Raw genomic sequence first — 23,167 nt, forward strand, 5'->3', positions numbered from 1 at the left:
TGTGACTGAAGTTTATCAGAGCACAGGTCACATGGCTGTGGCACCCTGCGAAATGAAGAATATGGGTAGCCTCATGTGATATTTCAAAATTAAATATAGAAAAATCGGTTTGTGTTTGTGAAAAACAGATTACAATGCAGGATTCTGCTAGAGAAGCTCTATTAACTGATGGGTTTGGAAAAAAACACGTTTTCCTGTGACAGTGTTCCTTTAAAAAGGAGCAGACTTGAAATAATACACATTGTGCTTTGGGCTTCTTTTTTAGGCCCATGCTACCACAGCCCTTTAGCAGGGAAGATCTGTGCCTCTGAAACTGCCCCCAGTGACTTTAATTGCTTACCTGAAACCCCCGGCCGGTGCTCCTGTTAGGAGAAAACTGCAATGGCTGGGGTGTATGCGGGCGAGCATCCCTTCTTTCTTCCATCTTCGTGCAGTTGAGGGAAAAGCCGACTTTACAGAAAGCCATTTTTTTCGCTCAGCTGCGCATGTGTTGGCCACGGGATTCTGAAGAAAGAAGACAGAAGGAAGAGGATTGCTAGCTTGCATATACCCTGGGCTGGTGCAGTTTTCTCCCAACAGGAGCAGCGGCCAGGGGAATTAGGGGAATAAGTGAATACAATAACTGGGGGTGCCTAACAATTGGCCTTTCAGCATTAGCTTCTATGTTAGATGAACCTCATTTTCTGCTTGATTTGTTACAACACCTAAGCTTAGCTATTTTAGCAGCCCAGAGCTCACTGAGTATGTGCAGTGCCACTGACACTCAAGTGGCCTAACAATATCTAAAATGGCGAGTGTCTGTGTAAAACTGTGAAAGCGAGCATTACTGTTACACTGCTGCTGAACACCACTGCTGCTACAGTAAGTTCAATATTAAAAATACAACATTTCATTTCTAGTCTTATATTGGGGAACAGACGCCACAAGGGGTGCAGTAGTGTTACATCTTATATCATTTCATGCTATATATCATATTTTATATAAATTTACACAGTGTGCAAATTACAAAAAAAAAGGCTTCAAATGGTCATTGTTTTGCACTCTGCGCTGAGTCTGTGTAGAATGGCTGCTCTCCAGACCCAAGGCAGGTAGTAAGGACAAGGCTCGACTGCGCCTCTTCATGCTGCTCTCTGCTCCTTGTGCCGGATTGGAAGAGCGGACTGTAACTCTGTAAATTACATAGGAGATTAATGAGAATATGATGTAAAACTCAGTCAATCTAAATAATGACTGACACAGTGTCTGGAAAACTCTGGAGGGAAGGTAGATATTTCCCAGAATACTCTATGAGACCCAGCATATGAGGAAACTAACAGAGGCTGCGTATAGAGTCCTGCATTGGGTCAGATACCTGTGGGTACTAGCGGAAACCCACAATTGATGCCCCCACCGTGCAGGTAACCCCTGGGTATCCAACCTGCTGCAGTGGGGTGGCCATTTAGGGCATAACTCAAAAATATATATATATATCAAAAACTATTTCTTGCAATGTAACGTGTGACGTCGCTTGCAGTCAGTGTGGCGCTTACTGTGGGAGGGGTTGGGTGGGCTTGCATAGGGATAAAAAGGCTGGTAAGTGGGAGCGGGTCAGGCTTAGGGTATGTGAGTACGGGCTGGGTGAGGGTCTGGAAAAACAGCAGGTCTCTAGCTGTGTGTAATGGGCCTGAAGTACTAGTATTTGGGCTGTGAGTAATGTCACCGCCTGGGGGAGGGGAAGCAGGAAGTAGAGTTTGAAGCAATAGCTGAGGAGGAAGATTTTGTAAAACTCCTGAGGAGAGTCAGGTCTGGAACACCTGTGTATTATTGTGTTATTTGTTCCTGGTCTCTCCACTGCCCTAAATGGTCTCTCCACTGCCCTAAATGGCTACCCCAACAGCCTGAAACGGCAAGCCCTATGTATGCAGCCAGCCAGAGAACCGGGCTGTGATGGTTACAGAAAATTAATCCCTGATATCCTATATTTTATGTTTTATTTTGATCCACCGCTGTGAGTATGGATGGATTTCTAGGTAAAGTTACCCTGGATGTTTCTGTCCTTAGTTATTGCCAGGCTGCCATGAATTCCTACAATGACTTTTACCCATTAGTATTTGTTGCATCAGTAGAGTGAAATAAATATTTACTTGCACTGCCATCTAGTGGTCAGCCTTAAAACAGCAAAAATGTAATGGAAAGTTAAAACATGAATGAATAACCCTCAAATGAAAAACCTTGCCCCATGAAGAAAATAATACACTTTCCAAGGATTAAAGACTTTATAGTTCATGCACAGTTACATTTTGGTAATTTCTTTATAAAGTTGCACTTTTTAATTTTGCTCGTATCTTGACTAAACGTAATATATTTTGACATCTAACGTCAGTCTCCGGTTACATCAGACAACCTGCGGGTTCCCTCTAATCTGTGGACAAGTTGCGCTGCAAATCTGGAACATGTCACCTTTTATATGAGCTTCCCAGCACTCTGCTCACAAAAGAATCTTTGGAGTCCACAATTAAAGGATAAGTAAACGTTTAAAATAGGTTGCTCTAAAATTGATGAGTGCTGTTCTAAGCCCTTTTGCTGTTTACATTATTTTTTCTCAGCCTGTGTTTCTACAACCGGCTGAGCCGGCATTAGCCTTTTACATATTTACTTTTTTTTAATGCCAAGATATTAAGGATTAAAAGTACAGGTATAGGACCCGTTATCCAGAATGCTCGGGACCAAGGGTAATCCGGATAAGGGGTCTTTCCATAATGTGGATCTCCATAGTCTACTAAAAAATCAATAAACCATTAATTAAACCAATAGGATTGTTTTGCACCCAATAAGGATTAATTATATCTTAGTTGGGATCAAGTACAGGTACTGTTTTATTATTACAGAGAAAAGGGAATCATTTAACCATGAAATAAACCCAATAGGGCTGTTCTGCCCCAATAAGGGGTAATTATATCTTAGTTGGGATCAAGTACAGGTACTGTTTTATTATTACAGAGAAAAGGGAATCATTTAACCATGAAATAAACCCAATAGGGCTGTTCTGCCCCAATAAGGGGTAATTATATCTTAGTTGGGATCAAGTACAGGTACTGTTTTATTATTACAGAGAAAAGGGAATCATTTAACCATGAAATAAACCCAATAGGGCTGTTCTGCCCCCAATAAGGGGTAATTATATCTTAGTTGGGATCAAGTACAGGTACTGTTTTATTATTACAGAGAAAAGGGAATCATTTAACCATGAAATAAACCCAATAGGGCTGTTCTGCCCCCAATAAGGGGTAATTATATCTTAGTTGGGATCAAGTACAGGTACTGTTTTATTATTACAGAGAAAAGGGAATCATTTAACCATTAAATAAACCCAATAGGGCTGTTCTGCCCCCAATAAGGGGTAATTATATCTTAGTTGGGATCAAGTACAGGTACTGTTTTATTATTACAGAGAAAAAGGAAATCAGTTTTATAATTCTGAATTCAGTACTTTCATGTTACACTTCTTCCCACCGCATTTGTGGGAGATGGAGGAGTCAAATTGTCTTTTTTTTTTTTATGCCAAATGTTATTCCCCCCCGCAGTGATTGTAATGACTTACCTGATACCCCTGGCCAGTGCTCCTGGTAGCAGAAAACTCGGGGGACTTTGCGTTGAGCACCGCAGAGTGATAACAGAAGCAGGTATGGGATATGTTATCTGGAAACCCATTATTCAGAAAGCTCTAAAATACAAAAAGGTCTATTTTAAACAAATAATTCTAATTTTTAAAATTATTTTTCTGTTTCTTTGTTATAATAAAACAATACCTTGTACTTGATCCCAACTAAGATATAAATAATCCTTATTGGAGGTCACAGAGGCTAAACAATTTTTAGCAGGAGATATAAATTTAGATCCATTTTCAGAAAAAAACTCAGTGGGCCCCTCCAATCAAGACCTGATCCATGCCTGCCCTCACCCGGTGCTCCCTGCTGCCCTCCCTTGATTCGGCAAAGTAAGTATAAGATGTGCGGGGGGTCAGGGGCTGGTGATAGGTGAATGGGCGGGCAGCAGAGACCCCAGAGGAAGTGTGCGGGCTCCTGGGGTAGCACCCCCACTGGGCCTCACACACCCCAGTCCGACCCCGTCCTTATTTATATCTTTATTTATAGCTCAGGGCCTATTCAAATTTTGATCAGGTAGGAAGGAAAATCATTGTTGTCAGAAGACAGCATCCGGCACCCTGGTTCTACACTGAGCCCCTTATGTGATCCCATTGTTAATTCCATGCCAAATGATTGGATCAGCACAATCTGGGCCCACCAATGGGAGAGTCAAAGTCAGAGGAAGAGCTGCTCATTGGCAATCTAGCATCTGGCCAGCTTTGTATCATTGAGAAATGGCACTGACTGAGCCAATCAGAAGTAAATAAACTTACATGTAAAATAATGATTTCTTTAGGCAGCTGTTCCACTCTCATTCATTTGGGCTGCCAAAATATTTCCTTTTGTTTAGTATGATATAAACTAAATTGCCAAAAGAATCCAGATACTCAGTCTTAGATGACGTCCTCAGTTGGAACACTCACTGCCCAAACTATTATTTGTTGGAGCACAGAGCTGTTATGGGGGAGCAGCTGCACAGAAAGCCCCCTAACGTCAGCCCTAGCCCCCTGTGTATCAGCTGGAGAGATGTAAAGTCACCACCCCTGGAGCAGTGTAAACACTTTCTCTGGACTGAGGAATCTCACTTTTCCTTCTGGAAGTTTGGGTTTAGGCAGATGCCAGGAGAACACTGCCTGACTGAATGCATAGAGCCAACTGTAACGTTTGGCTGAGGAGGAGTAATGCTCTGGGGTTGTTTCCCATGGTTTGGGCTAGGGCTCCTGGTTCTACTCACAGTAAACCTTAAAGCTACAGTGTTCAATGTCGCTTGGCAATGCCATGCTTACCTCAGTTTTTGCCCACATTGGGCATCTCTTTGGGGAAGATTTCTTGTGTCAGTGAACTATTGGCCATAAAATGGGTTTGCTGAGATGGGAGTCCAAGTCCCACACAACTCTGGTGTCCCTCTGGGAAAAAAAACATATTTCATAATACAAATTCTCTGTAATTTCTAGTTTAAATTCATGCAACATGAATTGCAACTTGCTAACAGGAAGGTGACTCAGCTCCTCTCTAAGGCTCCTTTGAAATAATAATTCAAGCAAATGCTGAAGACAGGATGCAGAGCAGTATGGTTTGTTTTCATAGTGCATATAGTGCATAGATAGCGTATATAGTGCATAGATAGTGTATATAGTGCATAGATAGTGTATATAGTGCATAGAGAGCGTATATAGTGCATAGATAGCGTATATAGTGCATAGAGAGCATATATAGTGCATAGAGAGCATATAGAGTGCATAGAGAGCGTATATAGTGCATAGATAAAGTATATAGTGCATAGATAGCGTATATAGTGCATAGATAGTGTATATAGTGCATAGATAGCGTATATAGTGCATAGATTGCGTAAAGAGTGCATAGAGAGTGAATATAGTGCATAGGTAGTGTATATAGTGCATATATAGCGTATATAGTGCATAGATAGTGTATATAGTGCATATATAGAATATATAGTGCATAGATAGCGTAAGCTCTTTTGGGCAGGGCTCTCTTCACCTCTTGTATCGGTTACTGATTGCTTTATATGTTACTCTGTATGTCCAATGTATGTAACCCACATATTGTACAGCGCTGCGGAATATGTTGGCGCTTTATAAATAAATGTTAATGTAAAATGTAATATAGTGCATAGATAGTGTATATAGTGCATAGATAGCGTATATAGTGCATAGATAGCGTATAGAGTGCCTCTAAGTAAATAACATGCAACTTGCTAACAGGAAGGTGACTCAGCTCCTCTCTAAGGCTCCTTTGAAATAATAATTCAAGCAAATGCTGAAAACAGGATGCAGAGCATTATCGTTTGTTTTAATAGTGTATATAGTGCATAGATAGTGTATATAGTGCATAGATAGTGTATATAGTGCATAGATAGTGTATATAGTACATAGATAGTGCATATAGTGCATAGATAGTGTATATAGTGAATAGATAGTGTATATAGTACATAGAGAGTGTATATAGTGCATAGATAGTGTATATAGTGCATAGATAGTGTATATAGTGAATAGATAGCGTATAAAGTGCATAGATAATGTATATAGTAAATAGATGGTATATACTGTAGTATCATCAACGACTGACCAACCCAACACATGGCATATGCTGGCTAAGAAAAATAAATACATTTTACTTACATGTGAAAAACAAATTGTATTGTAATGTGCAGCTGATAACTGATTTATATTATGGTATGGTCACTTTTCCCTGTTTCCATAAGTTAATATATTTCATTCTTTTTCCAGTCCTAGGATTCTTCCTATCCCTGGTATCTTTATTCCTTTTTAATAATAAAAATTATCATAATAGTGTCATGTATAGTGTTGATAAAATATTGCTAACATTGCTTCCCTGCCCTGTATCAGATAGGGGTGACACAGATAAACCTGGACTACAGGTCCACTGTCCAAACTATTGTAAAGTCAAATACATCCAGCTAGTGAATAGAGCATGGGGTACATGCGACTCTGAGTCAGCAGGATGGGCCTTCACTATATAGAAGGTGCTTATGGAGGATGTTGCAGAACTATACCTCCCACTGCCACTGTGTAGTGAAAAGTGCAATAATAGGGGCACGCCAGGAGCTCTTGCAAAAAAAGAAAACTGTTTATTTGTCCAAGACAAATGATGGCAATGCAGGGAAATCAATGCTCACTCTCAGATGAGGTATAACAGGATTCAGCAGTAAAATTGGTGTTAAAGGAGAAGGAAAGGTAAAAACTAAGTAAGCTTTATCAGAAAGGTCTATGTAAATACAGCCAGAAACGCTGCACTGAGTTCTCTGTCAAAAGAAACAGTATTTGTTGTCTCTTTGTTTTCTTTGCTAGAGGCATGCAGCTCTCTCCTCTCCTGCTCCCCCTTACCTCAAGAATGCTAAGAACTCACTCCCCTCTTGGGAATCTGTAACCTGAGCCAATCAGCAGGAAGCTTCCTCATAGTCTTACAAACTGAGCACGTACAGGGGCAAGCTCACCGGTTTATCCCTTCTCTTCAAGACGTTGGGCAGGGATAATTGCAGGCCAATGTCCCTGGCACTTCTGTGTCCCCAATCTAAGGCAAGTAAGCCTGTTAGGAGACTACTCCTTTACTCTCTTCTCCTGGATGGAGCAAGGAAGTTGCTCTTTCTAGATAGAAGCTGTCTGACTCACTTTCCTAGAAAGTGCTATGATGTTATTAAACCTGTTCTAGCTTTAACTCGTTCACGGGGTCCCTGTCCCCGACTTCACTAAGGGTACTTGTCCCCTTAACACTTCTGGGCCGGTGTGGATCCCAGGCTTCAAGGAACACCCACACAGAACAGTTGCTGTAACCCAAGAAGGAAGATCCACCCCTTTCCTATCACTATATTAACGTGTGGTCTAGCCTTGGGCCAATAATCAGGTATATGTAAATACCAACTAGATACATTCATCCTGCCTAGTGACAAGGAAGAAAAGGAAAGGTAGTGTTTAACACCATAGGGGCACATTAACCCTATGGGTCCCTACACTATATTTTCTTTCTTTTCTTCACTCACATTCTTTTTTACTTTACATACAAGTTACCTTATAGCCATATCGCTCCCCTTTCCCTTATGCTTAAAAGGGATACTGTCATGATTTTTATGGGGTACTTTTTATTTTTTATATTTCACTTCCTCTGATGAAGCACTTAGTGTGCGAAACGCGTTTGGAAGGAGAGAGGGTGCCAGGTAGCATGGGATGTACCTACCATTTTGTATAGTATGTTTTGTTTTTTGTTTTTTGAATTTTGTATTTAAATTCTGAGCCAATAAATGGTTGTGTTTCTCACTGAATAATGTGTTTAATTATTGTACTTTTTATTTTTAAATACCTTTTTACATAGCACATAATTCACTCTAACATTTAAAATGTTATTCTTGAACCAACAAATGTATTTTTAGCTGTAATATTGGTGTGTAGGCGCCATCTCAGTGCATTGTGCCTGAGTCTGAGCTTTCAAAAGGAGCCAGCGCTACACATTAGAACTGCTTTCAGCTAACCTATTGTTTCTCCTACTCCCATGTAACTGGAGGAGTCCCAAGCCAGACTTGGATTTCTTACTATTGAGTGCTATTCTGATACCTACTGGGAGCTGCTATTTTGCTCCCTTCCCATTGTTCTGCTGATCGGCTACTGGGAGAGGGGGGGGGGGTATCACTCCAACTTGCAGCTCAGCAGTAAAGTGTGACTGAAGTTTATCAGAGCACAGGTCACATAGTTACATAGTTACATAGGGTTGAAAAAAGACCATTGTCCATCAAGTTCAACCCATCCGAGTAAACCCAGCACACAACCTATACTAACCAATCTATACACTCACATACATAAACTATATATATATACAACCAATAATACTAACTGTAGATATTAGTATCACAATAGCACATGACCGTGGCACCCTGGGAAATGATGAATATGGCTAGCCCCATGTGAAATTTCAAAATTAAATATAAAAAAATCTTTTAGTGTTTTTAAAAAACAGATTACAATGCAGGATTCTGCTGGGGAACCTCTATTAACTGATGGGTTTTGAAAACAACATGTTTTCCCATGACAGTGTTCCTTTATATATGCATAGGCCTTGGTATAGGCATAAAAGGCAATTTAATTTCCTGGAGATAACATATATTGATGCCCAGGCCCCAGTATGGCTGGATGCATCAGAACTTACCCACCCAGGGTAGTGAACGGGATACCTGGGAGTACAGAAAAGATAGCAGTGGGGCACTCTGCATGGAAGTACCTGGGGCCAGTGTCTTTTTTACAGAAGAGAAGAGCATCTGCAAGGGTGGGAGGTGAATGAGTATAATCACTAAGGGGGAGGTTCTGTCTCCTTCCAAATTCCACAGTCTCTTTACATGTGAGAGTGAATGAGAGAATCTGTCAGTAAGGGAAATGACAGCTTCTTAAGGGATTTAAATGCCAGTGTCAGTTTCCCGTCACACGGGGCAAGTCCCTGCAAAGAGATTCAATGAGCAGTGCCTGGTGATTCTGGGTGATATGCAGGACACATCGTTTGTTTTCATTCTGTGGCTGGAATCTTATTAATGTTCATTTACATGAAAAAAATGTTTTTGTGCTTGAATGTACGGTTCCATTGAGTTCCTCAGAATAGGAGAATGAGTTTTTGTTCTTGGGTGGGGAATATATTATCTGAAAGTGACGCAAATTTGTTGCTTCCCATGACATGTAAAAGTGGCCATACACAGGCCGGTAAAAGCTGACGAGGGTCCGAGTTGGCAGTTTATCTGCTCATATGGGCCTATGTGACGGGCCAAAAATCAGGCAGATGTCGATCAGGCAAGTTTAAAAATCTCATTGGGACGAGGAATGCAATGTATTGATGTAATACTCTTTCTGATGTCAATGTGATTCGATCATTTGTGTCTTGGGATAAACGATCAGATGAATCCAGTAGTGTAACACTGCCCCCTACAGGAAAATCTTCAGAGGGCCCTGGACGCACCTAACACCCCACACCCTGACCGCTCCTGCTGAGTAGGTAAGAGAGCGGCTGGACAGGGGGTAACTTCTTATACCTATAGAGGAAGAGTCTGCTTCCTCTATAGTTCCACTTCTGGATCGATTTAATATCATCCATCTCAAAGTGGGCATATCAGTGAAAGATCTGCTTGTTTGGCAACCTCACCAAATGAGGGGACCTTGAAAATGTAGTTGCTCTTGAAATATTTTAAAGCCAATTGGAATTGGAGATTGACACCAGTTTGGGCTGGGATGTGAGCCATATGGTTAATAGCCCATGCTATACACTTAGCATTGTTAACTAAACACATGGGGTAAGAAATGGTCTTCCTGCTGGTTAATATGTTCTTTAACAGCTGAGAGTGTTCCACAGTTTGGGGGTGAGGCTATCCTGACCTTCCATTATAAAGGAAAGGCAATGATGCAGTAAAGCAATTTATGTACTAAGGCTTTTGTGAGAATTCATTTCTTCAGAGGGAAAAAAGGCCAGCAGAAGAAGAATGGTTTTATATTATCATTTATGTTCCATCTAGTTGTAACAGACTCTTTCTTAGCCACTAAATATATCAGAGATCATTTTTTTCTATATCAGAGATGTACGGCTGAAGGCTTGCAGGCTTGAAGAGGTTTTAATTGGCCTTCACCTGGCCAAGGGCTTTGTAAACTTTTCTAGATCACAAAACTAAATTATTATATCTCACAGCCACAGTCCCTTCCCAGAGGCTATTATGTCCCCACTGCTACTATAGGCACCACCTCTCCCTACTATACCTGCTATCCCACAGCCCCAGTCCCTTCCCAGAGGCTATTATCCCCCACTGCTACTATAGGCACCATCTCTCCCTACTATACCTGCTATCCCACAGCCCCAGTCCCTACCCAGAGGCTATTATCCCCCCACTGCTACTATAGGCACCATCTCTCCCTACTATACCTGCTATCCCACAGCCACATTCCTTTCCCAGAGGCTATTATCCCACTGCTACTACAGGCACTATCTCTCCCTGCTATACCTGCTACCCCACAGCCCCAGTCCCTACCCAGAGGCTATTATGCCCCCACTGCTACTATAGGCACCATCTCTCTCTACTATACCTGCTATGCCACAGTCCCTTCCCAGAGGCTATTAACCCACTGCTACTATAGGCACCATCTCTCCCTACTATACTTGCTATCCCACAGCCACAGTCCCTTCCCAGAGGCTATTAACCCGCTGCTACTATAGGCACCATCTCTCCCTACTATACTTGCTATCCCACAGCCACAGTCTCTTCCCAGAGGCTATTATCCCACTGCTACTATAGGCAACATCTCTCCCTGCTATACCTGCTATCCCACAGCCACAGTCCCTTCCCAGAGGCTATTAACCCGCTGCTACTATAGGCACCATCTCTCCCTACTATACTTGCTATCCCACAGCCACAGTCTCTTCCCAGAGGCTATTATCCCACTGCTACTATAGGCAACATCTCTCCCTACTAAACCTGCTATCCCACGGTCCCTTCCCAGAGGCTATTATCCCCACTGCTACTATAGGCACCATCTCTCCCTGCTATACCTGCTATCCCACAGTCCCTTCCCAGAGGCTATTATCCCCACTGCTACTATAGGCACCATCTCTCACTACTATACCTGCTATCCCACAGCACAGTTCCTTCCCAGACGCTATTATCCCCCCCACTGCTACTATAGGCACCATCTCTCCCTACTATACCTGCTATCCCACAGCCACAGTCTCCACAGTTACCATAAAAGCATGGCACTAAACTACACTGCACAACTTGGGTCCTTGGTTTAATTTTTTACCAATATTCTGCACAGTTTATATAGTGTCCATCTGCCTGGGTAGATTTCCTCAGGTTACTTTGGTTTCTTCCCACAGCCCATAAATACACAGGCGGTAATCTGGCTTCTGATAAAACTGGCCCTAGTGTTGGTGTCTCTGTGGAAGGGATCATAGATGGCATTGATGTATAATCTATATATGAAATGGATAAAATATAATTACAATTATCCTATAACTGCTATCCAACAATAACAATTCCTTCCCAGAAGCTGTATTTATTTATGTGTTTCTTTAGCCAATGTGACATAATATAAGCAACCCAGATGATGAGATCACATGTAAGTGAATGTTGCACACAGCTTCTCTAAGCAGATTACCAGCCTCTGATCCGCTTTTAATATAAATACAAGGGTCTGACCATACAAGACTACAAATGATTTATTTTTTCTTAAATCATTCATAAACAATTACTCTCAGGTCAGGCATTTTGATGATGATGAATATTAAACATATCTGTGGACTTGGGAATGGGGGGGTCACCGTCAAACAAAATAAACAAAGTTTATTGGAGATGTATTATACCAAATTCAGTGTAAGACAGAAATTATATTTGCCCTGGGCTTGTAGCATTTGAGGTGCCCCTCAGAGTGAAAAGCATAAGGGTAAGAATAAAAAGTATATATTGTGACTATGTAATGTATATATGTAATTTGTAAAAGGTATTAGGGGAAAGCTATGTTGGGGAAGACAAGGTATCACCAGCATTACATGAGGCCTTTAAAGAAAGGAAGATACATAAAAAGGACATATTTAAGTTTGTATACTCTGCAATTTAACAACTAAAACGGTGCAGACCCGTGATTTATGTACTTTCATTTTCAGATCAGGACCCAACCGCCCTGCAGCTCTAGTGGCCCCTCTTTTCTTTAGTATTGACCCTGGAAATTCAATTCAGTAGTGGCAAACACTTATCAGTTTTAGTCTTCCTTTATTACAGGCTTTGCCAGAGTTATATTTGGTTACAAATGGACTGCAGCCTCATGTTGCTGTACACACAGTTCTCTGGAGTGTATAGTAATAGCCTTATTATACACAGCAGGGAATACTACAACCCCCACACACTCTAATATGGGAAAAGATCCCATTTTATAATGACGCTATCTATCTCTACACTGGTAATCAGTTCCTTGCTCTGTAAAAACGACTCAAGGGGGACATTTAATTATTCCGAATGTTGTTCAAGGCAAGGCACCTCGTCGCTTGATAAATCAGTGGCAAAAAGGTTGGCAATATCAAGGCGAAATATTCCTGCCTAAGCAAGCTGGGGGATTTAAAGATAGTGAAACTTTGCCCACATGCAGGAACCCAATTGACCAATTTGTCCCTTTAGTTATTAGTTTAGCCACTTTTAGACTAAGTACAGCTAAATGCTGAAAGACGCACTTTGGCTCAGTACCAAACAAAATCCAGTTGTTGATAATTTACATTATATGTGAACAAAAAGTGTTCTCGGGTTACTTCTGGGTGCAGCAGATCCCGTGCACCAGTTCTCTCTCATGGGGACACATTCAGTACTGATTTTGCCTCAAGGCAGAAATGGGATATATTGTTCCCATTATTTGTCCAATGTTTTATACTCCTATTGCTTTTAGCCAGTCTGCCACTCCCTTATAGTTTCTTCTGCCTTAAAATGAATCACCACCATTGTAAATTGCTGGAAAGGCTCTCAAATGTTCTCCATTCTCCATTCTCAGTACATACATGCTGTGTTCAGATCTTGATTGGGACACAGCCGTGAGGTAATTTGGCAAAACTAAAAATCTTTCAGAAATATACTTTAGAAGGCTGACATCAGTGTTTGGTTTGGATACATACAAAGTATTAAGAAATACCCAAATTATGCAATAAGTTATTCAAAAACTCATTTACAAAGGGCAGCACAGGGTGGCAATCTATACATTCCGGCAAATGCTGTAAGATGCTATAGACAGTCGCTATTTGTTGGACCTGTATGGGGTTGTTTGTGCCTCTGAGTACCTGAAATGAGACTATTTTGAACTTTTCTACCTTGCACCTTGCTTTTCACCCTGCAGCACTGTATATATGAGGGGCCAATATGGGTTGGTTGTAGGAGTTCCCTCACCCACCTTCTAACTTGCACATCATTCTGACCTCCTGCATTGTGCCTGACCAAGCCTGACCTGCAATTCAAAATAGGCCCTGGCATTACAAGTACACTTAGGCCCAAACAGACCCCTATAGGCCCAATAAATAGTGACTGTCTATGCTATCTTACAGCAGCCCCTCAGGCATTTGCCAGAATCTACAGTGTCTACACAATGTCTGATTGTGCTCCAAGTCCAGATACAGACAGTGTCGGGCTGGACCACCAGGATACCAGGAAAACTCCCGGTGGGCCCAGGGGTCAGTGGGCCCTTTTGCTCCTGACCATTTGGCCTACTTCAAGGTCATTTGCTATTTCTGAATGGGAAGAAAAAGGATAACTAGATGGAAGGATAGATGCTAGCATGTAAATAATAGAGACTAGGAGAATAAAGAGGTTGAGTGAGGAAAGGAGGAAATATAGTTTGGAGAGTGGGCCTAGGGTCTATGGTTTTCTGGGGGGCCCCTGGGGTCCCAGTCCGACACTGGATACAGACAGCAGCAATGCCTCGGACACAAGTAAACAATCCCTCAAATCTCAAACCAAAATCTGGCTTTAGTGCGCCCTTTGTTGCTTACAACTACCACTATTATATGTTAGTGCGTTCCATACAAAGTGGCATAGTTTGGGAGCAACAGTCATGACAAACAGGTGCCCATTCAACACAATGTCGGCCGAGTGGATCATTTGCTGATCCTTTTGGCTCCGGGTCTCTGAGTTATGCAGACATCAGCTCACGTAGATTATTCGCGAGTAACCCTGATTTAACCACCCTCACCCGGTCCAAGACCTTCTGATCTATTTGTGCCACATATTTACTGCCATACACACAGTCGAAACCAGAAATATAAAATCTCCTCAGCCCAAGCCATAGAGCCTGAATTTGTAAAGGGTTAAACGATTTTTTTTCCATTTTCCTACCATAAAACATTGCATTGTGGTTATTTTAGCTACTTGTCCTGAGAAGAAAATGTAATGTTTGTCAAGAAATGTCACTTTATTTGCCATTTTCGTTCTGATGCTTCCAGTGGGCGAGTTCTGAGTGCTGACTATGTTACCTATGTGAGGCCTTGGTCAGAAATGGTTAAGAGCCACTGGATAATCCTCTATAAATTGAATGGAGTATATATTTTAGACTATAGGTACAGAGCTATATGGAGATTTCACCTCATTCCCATCTGTCCCAGCGGAGCTTAGAGGGGGGGTCACTCTAGTGAACCCCTCTCCCACCCACTCTCCTACCTAAGAGCTAGCGAGCAGGGAGTTGGGATGTGAGGAATGGGCAGGGAAGAGGTACATAAGCAGCGGTCAATTGCACAACAGGATGGGCTGGTGGTGCTCCCGTCGTGCATTGGGCCCCTACAAAGATTTCTTAAAATGGGGCCCCACATGGTGTAGGAATGCCACTGCTTACAATCTAAGGTCCCTGTCACATTCACACGCACTAGGGTTTGTGTTGCATAATATGCAATTATCCCCTAAGTTTGGCTTAGTGCTTAATAGTTAGCCTGCCTGAAGGTTTTGTGATTATGTGTGAGGTAACTGAAGTCCCCACATGAATAGGGAAAACATACAAACTACATGCAGAGGGTACCATGACAGCAATAGATGCAATGACTGTTGTCTCTTTATGCCTAGTAGGGTTTGAAAACAGAAGTATTTTTTACTGAAGAAAGTATATGTGACAGAAACGCTTTCTTCACAAAACAACACATTTTCCTTGCGCCTACATTGGGCGCGCAAGCATTAGTGAAATGTATAGGGGAGGTCGCCGCTACTCTACACATTACGGCCTCAGGGTGAGTGGCAGCAGTGACGCGCGTTGGGGCGGGGCCTGCTCATCCCAGGCTCTGGTATAAGCATCCCCAGTGTAGCCGGGCAGATGCTGGCACATCCCATTGATGCTGGCGCAGCGGGGGAGCCGCTCATTTATTTGTTGGAACGCAGGCTTTGGAGGTGCAGGCTCATGCATGATTCGGGATGAGGGGAACCCCTCTATTTTCAGGTAAGTCAGGCTGTGAGTTGTACATGGGGGGCTGCACAGGGGGGCTGCACAGTGTGAGCGGGATGCTGCTGGGATCAGGGTGGGCAACTTCACAGCTGCTCGGAGGAGGGGAGACCGGGACTTTAGTTGCCCAGCTGATCAGTATTCCCAGGGACAATAAAAGGAGCTTAATGCAGCTGTTTGCTGTGTGTGCAAGTTGGTGGGTGAGTATAAGAATGTACAGGGGCTGATCTTGTGCCCTATCAGTATACCAGAAGTTTCTATTATGTAGTATGGTGTGCCTGTGCCATTCATGTGTATCTATATATTGATGTTACATGGCAGCTGTAGGCACAGCGCCAGCGCCAATTTCACTCTCACTCACAGCAACACAGGATTGTATAGAAAGGCAGAATGCTACTGTGCCCTACCGCATTGTATCTGATGCCAGAATGTGCCTATACACTGACCAAAGGAATGACTGGGATACCATACATACATAAATGAACTGCCCAGTATGGAAGTTTCTCCTGTTGGGCTAAAGCTAGCCATACATGCCCTCGATACTGCCCGGCCATCCGGATACATTCGACAGGTCTGGGGGCCATTTCAGGCGATTATCCTGCAAGTTTGTCAGATTAGAGATGATCAAACGTGTGTAACCCCTGTTTGGCTGTATAAGTCAAATGTGTCCAGCTAGTGAATAGAGCATGGGGTACGTGCGACTCGGTGTCACAGGATGGGCCTTTGCTAATTGGAAGGTGCGTATGGAGGGTGTTGTAGAACTACACCTCCCACTGCCACTGTGTAGTGCAAAGCTTAAGTAAATGATAGAATGGATGCCAGGAGCTCTTGAAAACCAACTGTATTGTCCAAGACAATTAGTAGTAGTGCAGGGAAATCAATACTCACACAGAGGAAATAGCAGTAACACTCTGAGGATAGAAAGAGGGGATGTCCACCGGTTTATCCCACATCTTGTCTGGGCAGGGTAAGAAACCTGTCAGCACGGCACCACTCTGGAGGGCAGTCTGGGTAGATACCTCAGGTTGAATACCTTTAGCTTTAAGGATCCCTACAGCCGACTATGGATCAGGGTTTAAGTACTAGCCTGTATCCTGCGTCTTAACCTTGGTTCTATGCTAAGGCAACAGTGCCTGTATGGAAGGGTACTTCCAGCTAACCTCCTGGTTGGAGCCAGAAACTGCTCTTACTATCTATAGCTACCTATGTCACTTTCCTAGAAAGTGCTATTAAGGTGTTCTTCTAGGCTTGCTATCCCTCATTCACTGGGTCCCTGTTCCCCGACTTCTATAGAGATAAGATGGTTTCCCTAGGGTAGGCTGGCTTTACTGAGGCCCTGTGATCCCAGGTTCAGAGGAACTTCCACCTGAGACAACAGATGCAGCCAAAGAGGAAGACACACCCCTTTGCTAAACACTATATGAGACTGCAAAGGGTGTGGTCAGCCAAATAACCAATAAGGCATAAGTGCAAAGGACAAACTAGATTCATGGGTCTTTGCCCAGTAACAGCATAAACTAGGAAGTGGTAGGGTTTAAAGCCATAGGGGCATGTTAACCCTATGGGTCCCTACACGTGTATGAAAATGTAATCGCCGATCAGATTGGAACAATGCTTATTGCTGCTAGTACGGTATCTGTCCATACGTCCCACCGGCCGCATATTGGAGAGTATTGGCCAATTTTAGCCTCCTAAAGTCACTAGCAGATAATGCTAATCCTTATGTTTCTCTTGTTTGTAGAACCGGGTTACTATACACTCACAGTTCTTTGAAATTCCTTTTTATTTAGTATGTTATAAAAGTGTCCTATTCTTAGCAACTTTGCAGTTGGTCTTCATTTTTTATTTTGTATAGATTCTGAATTATTTGCCTCTTTGCAGCTTTCAAATGGGGGTCACAGACCCCGGCAGCCAAAAAAAGCATTGCTCTGTGAACTTACAATTTTATTGTTATTGTTACTTTTTATTATTTTTCTTTTTATTCAGGCCCTCCTCTATTCATATTTCTGTCTCTCGTTTAAACCATTGCCTGGTTGCTAGTTTATATTGGACTCTAGCAACAAGATAGCTGTCCAAATTCCAAACTGGAGAGCTGCTCAACAAAAAGCTAAATAATTCAAAAACCGCAAATAATAAAAATATAAGACCAATTGTAAATTGTCTCAGAATAGCACTTTAAACAACCCCTTTAATGTTTAAATGATTTTTTTAGCAGACTAAAGGTATGAAGATCCAAATTATGGAAAGATCCCTTAGCCAGAAAACCCCCGGTCCCAAGTATTCTGGATAACAGGTCACATAGCTTTATATATAAATGCAGTGCTCAATTCTACATCAATTATTGGGTCACAGAGACGATTACACAAATCAGTTTAGGTCCCTGGACAAAAAATGTTCAAGAACCCGTAGAGCGCAGCGAAAACACATTTATTACTGTTTTTGGACCCACCTACCAGTTTTTTTTCTAAAGATGCGCACAGCCAACACAGAATAGTTGTATCTCCTTCAGTTTATAATACCTGGCCTACATTAGTTGCATTGGCTTTGGGAGCCCAGTTGGCCGACACCTTGGTGCCAGATGATTGTCAGTGAGTCCATCTGTTCTGTTGGAGGTGGAGGAAAGGGAAGTCGATAGGTTTTCCATTAGGTGCAGTAATAAAGGAGGCACTGTAGCAGTACAAATCAGAAATAGAGTTATTGATCGGGGCTCCCTTTAATAATTTGTGACTCAAGTTTTCCCTTGAGTGAAGCAAATTAAAGGGTGGGTGTGTGAGCCTTGTAATGTGCCTCGTACTGAGAAGAAGATCATTTTCTTATTGCAACCAGTGGAAAATATTCAGCGTATGTCTCACGTGACTCAGACCCATGTACATTTTCAGTAGTTGATCTCATAACCCAAGGGGAAGTCTGGCAGTTTCAGGCAGTGGTTATAAAGTGCAACTGTAGTAGATCAATGTAAACCAAAAACCACAATTCAACTTTGTGTAGAAGCCAGCAGCCATCCTGCATGTAAGCCGAGCACTTCTTATAGATAATAATGGGAAGCAATACAAAAACCTCATATTCCATTGGCCTAAAGTCCTCCAGCTAGAGTCCTGTGTGGAACCAATTTTTGAGACCTGGACCCACGGCCTGCAACCCTTGACCCAGACCCACAACCCGCATTTTCACTTTCTTTGACCCTCTACCCAACCTGACCTGCAACGGCTTCATCCACAACCCCATCCACAACCCACTGAACACAATTAAACAGGAAGTGCTGTTGCTGCAAACTGGAAGTGACATCATCAGAAGCAGGCAAGGGTTTAAATATGTTTCAAGGAGTAAAATATAGACAATATAGGTAAAATAATATACGTTAAGAAATATGGATAAGACCCACAACCCAGCCTGCTGACCTGTATCTATACCTGCATCGGAATAGGCTTGCCTTACCTAGGAATACTTCAGACTTTGCTTTTCAGTTTGCTGGCTCTTTAACATTGAGAATCTTACTGTGACTTGTGCTTGTATGGGGAATTAAGTTTCCAAGTTTTCATGTGGTTGCGTCTATTTCCTTTTGTGAAAGGAGCACATTCCTGTCATGGCATAGCGCAATGTTTTGCCGAGAACTTTGTCAGAATTTTAGCTTGTCTGCAGAAAATGATTGGTGACAAAATGGTGCGGAGCTGCCAGTCATCACTTACCCTTATGAAGAAATGGAATTGTCCCCAGCAAGACTGGCTAGTAGTAATGTGTGGGTTGATTTGCAACCCACCATTCTCGCAGATTTATCTTTAGGTCAAGTGGGTTAGCGTTGAAATCTGGGTGACCATTGTGGGTCTTCCTCTGCTCCCGAAGTTTCCATGTCTTTGAACGTAAGGTTCACACAACAGTAGCGTAGTATGGGTTGGGTGTGAGTCCAACAATGGCAACATTTTGTGGGTTAGGGTCAGGTGCGGGTTAAGGTTTTGCAATTTAGGGTCAGATACAGAGTGAGTTCTTCCTGTTGCACCTCATTGCTACCTAGCATGAAGGTTGTCTGAAAAGCAGACAGTGGATTATCAGGTTACTGTTGGGCAGCTGTGCCTTGTCTGGAGGTGCAAAGGTCTGAATAAGAAGATGAACAAAGCAAACAGAGGCAGGGACATGAAATGCACAGTACTTTTCAAGTATATTTATGAAAATTGCTTTGGTGTATGTAATGTTTTCATTGCATTGGTGATCTTAGGGACCACCAGTGAACCACCACGGTGCTGCCACTTAAGACATTCTGCAGTAACCAAGGTTGGACAATAGAGATAACAGGAGGCAAAGGAGCTTGGAAAGAACCATCAGTGATACAAGCTTTTGGCTTGAGGAGAGATAAGCTGTCTGGCACATCGCATCAGGGGTGCCAGACAGCTTCTCAATATGTCCTCAGGAACCATACTCAGGAGCACTATGGACTCTCTTTTCTGCCCCCATAGGAATGCTTCTCCTGACCTCCCTAGTCCAGTTTCTAGATTGTCCAGACCCTTCATTAAGGTAAGAGGGGAGCTGATGAGGCTGGGCAGTTAGGTAGCATGGGGCTGCTATGCCATTCATATCACTGACTGCAGGCACTGGTGGAATCAAGATGATTTGGGCGTTTTCTCTGATGTTGGAATGTCCACAAATGTGACATTAGCTAAATGGCCTATAATTCACCACCCATTAACACTTCAAATCTGTTACTGCCAAAAATAACGTAGTGCTCATGTGATGCGCCTAAGTTGTTATAAGCGTAATAAGCAAGCTTAATAGCTAATGTCAACATTCATTCTGGTAAGTTTCTTGCTGGCAGTGTAGGTCAGCTCCAGTTTCTGTTAGAAATGTTGTAGAAGACAAAGGGGGCCTGTCACCGACACATATAATAAAAGTCCTTTAATAATTAAACATGAAAACCAAATTATTTTTTAATTAAATCATCCATACCTGTTATAAATATTTTTAAAAATCTGAGCTGTCAATCATATATTGCCTGCCCCACCTCTATGCCTGCGGATTGACAGCTCAGATTTTTAATTACAATTACTTTTAACTTTCCATTTAGCACTTTTTAGATATCACGTAGATGACAAATGTATAAGATTTTGGGCTGATACAAAGCTTGCCTTAATAATAGTGTACACAAAATGACTGAAGGGGGAAAAATTAAATAGTTTAAATAGCGTAAGTAAAGTTTATTTTGCTCAACTCACAAGATAGAAAAGGATTTGGAATTATTTCTTAGGGTGACAGGTCCCCTGCAGTTTTGTAGGGACTCTATCCAGCCATGAAATTCTTCCCAACTAATGGATAGACAAAGGGCTTATAATAGAAATGATAGAAGTGGGTTAGACAGACATCCACTCAGGCATTTCATCATACACATATAGCGGGTAGGTCACAGAAAGGTGGTATCTTTTTATTACCTTTTTATTGATCAACATAAAATTGAAGCAAGATGTCGTCTGGTATGTGTTTTCAAAGCTTCAAAGGCTTCTGCTATATCGGCTAGTCACTATATTTCTGAAATGTACGTAGGACTCAACCTAATGGTTTCAAGAAGAATGAAAGGCATAAATAAAAGTTACTAGCCCTGGAGAAGCCTCCACCCCCCCTCCTCAACTGCACCATTTTACCCCTCATTACTGCCCTATTTTTATTATGAGCAGAAAAGAAGCAAAGTAGTGCAGTGGGGTTGGCCATTTTACCATTTGTACTATTTTACCCCTCTTGTAAGAGATCATCAACACTAAGCATGAGCAGATGCAGCTGATTCGGTCTTGGCTTCGACTGTGCATGTTGGCTTGTGATGGAGGAGGTAAGCATCTTTAATAGTGATGTGTGGGTCGACATTCCGCACCCAACCTAAATCCCTTTACCTAACCTAAACCCATCCCTGTCAGGCAAGCTGCGACTATTTATATACCAGCGCCAAACCCACCTACTTCTGACTTTACACAATCATCAGACAGCTGGAAATGGAATAGCAGTACTTTGACCATTGATAGGTTGTGACTTTCTAAAGCAGTGTTTGCTGGTCTGACCCTCTTCATAGGATTTCCACTTGTCTGATTTTGACCCGGACAGTCTGGTTTTTGGAGGGGCTCTCTGGGTCAAAACTGTCTTCCCATTTTTCCAAATAGAGAGATCCAGACAGGACTCTACTTGATTGATGTGGCAATCAGCTGATCACCATGTCAAAGCCCTGCCCCAATGTCACAAGCCCCTGCAATATCACCACAACTGTGACACCACCCCCTTCCTCTTGCAACAATACCTCTTCAGGGAAGTTAGGTTTTTAGTCATACCTTTTGTTCTCATTTAATATTAATGGCCCAAGGCACCCAGTTTGACTTTGCCAGCCCAAGCAGTGTAGTAGCATAACCAAAATGAAAATTAGAGAAAAAATAGAATGGCAAGAGTATCATATATATCTCACAAGAAGTTGTACCATAAATGTGAAAGTATCCTGCACTCGACAAGACTCTTCCTTCCAGACCAAGTAGTCATCTTATTGGAATATTTTATAGGTCCCCCCTCTGATAGCTTGCCTGACGGATATCTGGCCAAAAGATATTGATGCAGTTCTCTCCTGACAGATCAGCGTGGTTTGAATCACCATATGGGTGGCTTTATTGGGCACATATCTGCTCGTTATGAGACATTGTCGAAAGAGTGGATGTATGTGTATGGGCAGTTTTAAAGAAGTAGTAGAAGTAGCAGAGGTCTGAATATCCACCTGTAGGGAAGGTATGGGTTTTTGTTTGCATGTGAACTCAATACTTGCCAATAGACAATTTGGTTTTGCTTTGAGGTGTTGATTGTCTTCCTCATGGCCAGACTCGAGGTGTTTTTCTTTGGTCACCATTCAGTTCTTCTTGTTATGTAACCAAGTACATTTATTAATGACTCACAACATGACACAAACACTAAAATCTGCAGCCATTAAAGAAATGACCAGAACACATTGCAATGGGTGGTGTCGGAGGATTTCTGTACAGTCTATTTATTTTGGCCCCGGTTTCCAAGCAAGTAAAATTCCATTAGTGAATTTGTCATAACTCTTTCCTATATGAACAAATTCCATAGCGCCCTGGCTCTTTGGCTATCAAAGGCATTTCTTGTTAGGGCACTAGGATTATTTTCCTTCACCTGGTTGGAGCTATGTCTGGTTATTTTTATATCCCAGCCCTGCAGGAACAAGCCCTCAATTGACTTTCTTCGTGGTTTTTTTCATCAATCTGACATTTTCCCATCCATTCAGACAACTGCTTTAAAGGGTAACTATAGCTAAACTGATTTATTTGAAAGAGATACTTGTAAAACTCACAAATATGTGTGCAATACTTTTAACTACGGTAGTAGGAGGATGTAAAGATGAGATGGAGTGTAGGAAGGTATTTCTTTTCTCTGCTTACCATAAACCCATGCTCCCAGGATTCAGTGGGCAATTATTGGGCTGGTATCAGGTCCAGACCAAGATTCAAAATAGTCCCTGGCATGTCAAATACATAGAGGCCCAAACAGCCCCCCACAGGCCCAATAAATAGTGACTGTCTATGGCATCTTACAGCAGCCCCTCTGGCATTTGCCAGAACCCACAGTATT

At 42.2% G+C, this 23,167-nt stretch overlaps 1 long non-coding RNA gene across 1 annotated transcript; it reads right to left on the bottom strand.

Annotated features, from left to right (window-relative positions):
- Nucleotides 1-5: 5 nt before the first annotated feature.
- On the bottom strand, nt 6-7,417 carry LOC108648045. Its single transcript, XR_004223529.1, has 5 exons — nt 7,102-7,417; nt 4,913-5,032; nt 3,581-3,703; nt 341-1,168; nt 6-45 (listed from the first exon to the last, which is right to left on the bottom strand). It is a non-coding gene; the product is annotated as an uncharacterized LOC108648045 (long non-coding RNA).
- Between the last annotated feature and the right edge of the window lie 15,750 nt (nt 7,418-23,167).

Source organism: Xenopus tropicalis, chromosome 7 (assembly GCF_000004195.4).
Source record: "Xenopus tropicalis strain Nigerian chromosome 7, UCB_Xtro_10.0, whole genome shotgun sequence".
In the NCBI taxonomy this organism is placed as follows: domain Eukaryota; kingdom Metazoa; phylum Chordata; class Amphibia; order Anura; family Pipidae; genus Xenopus; species Xenopus tropicalis.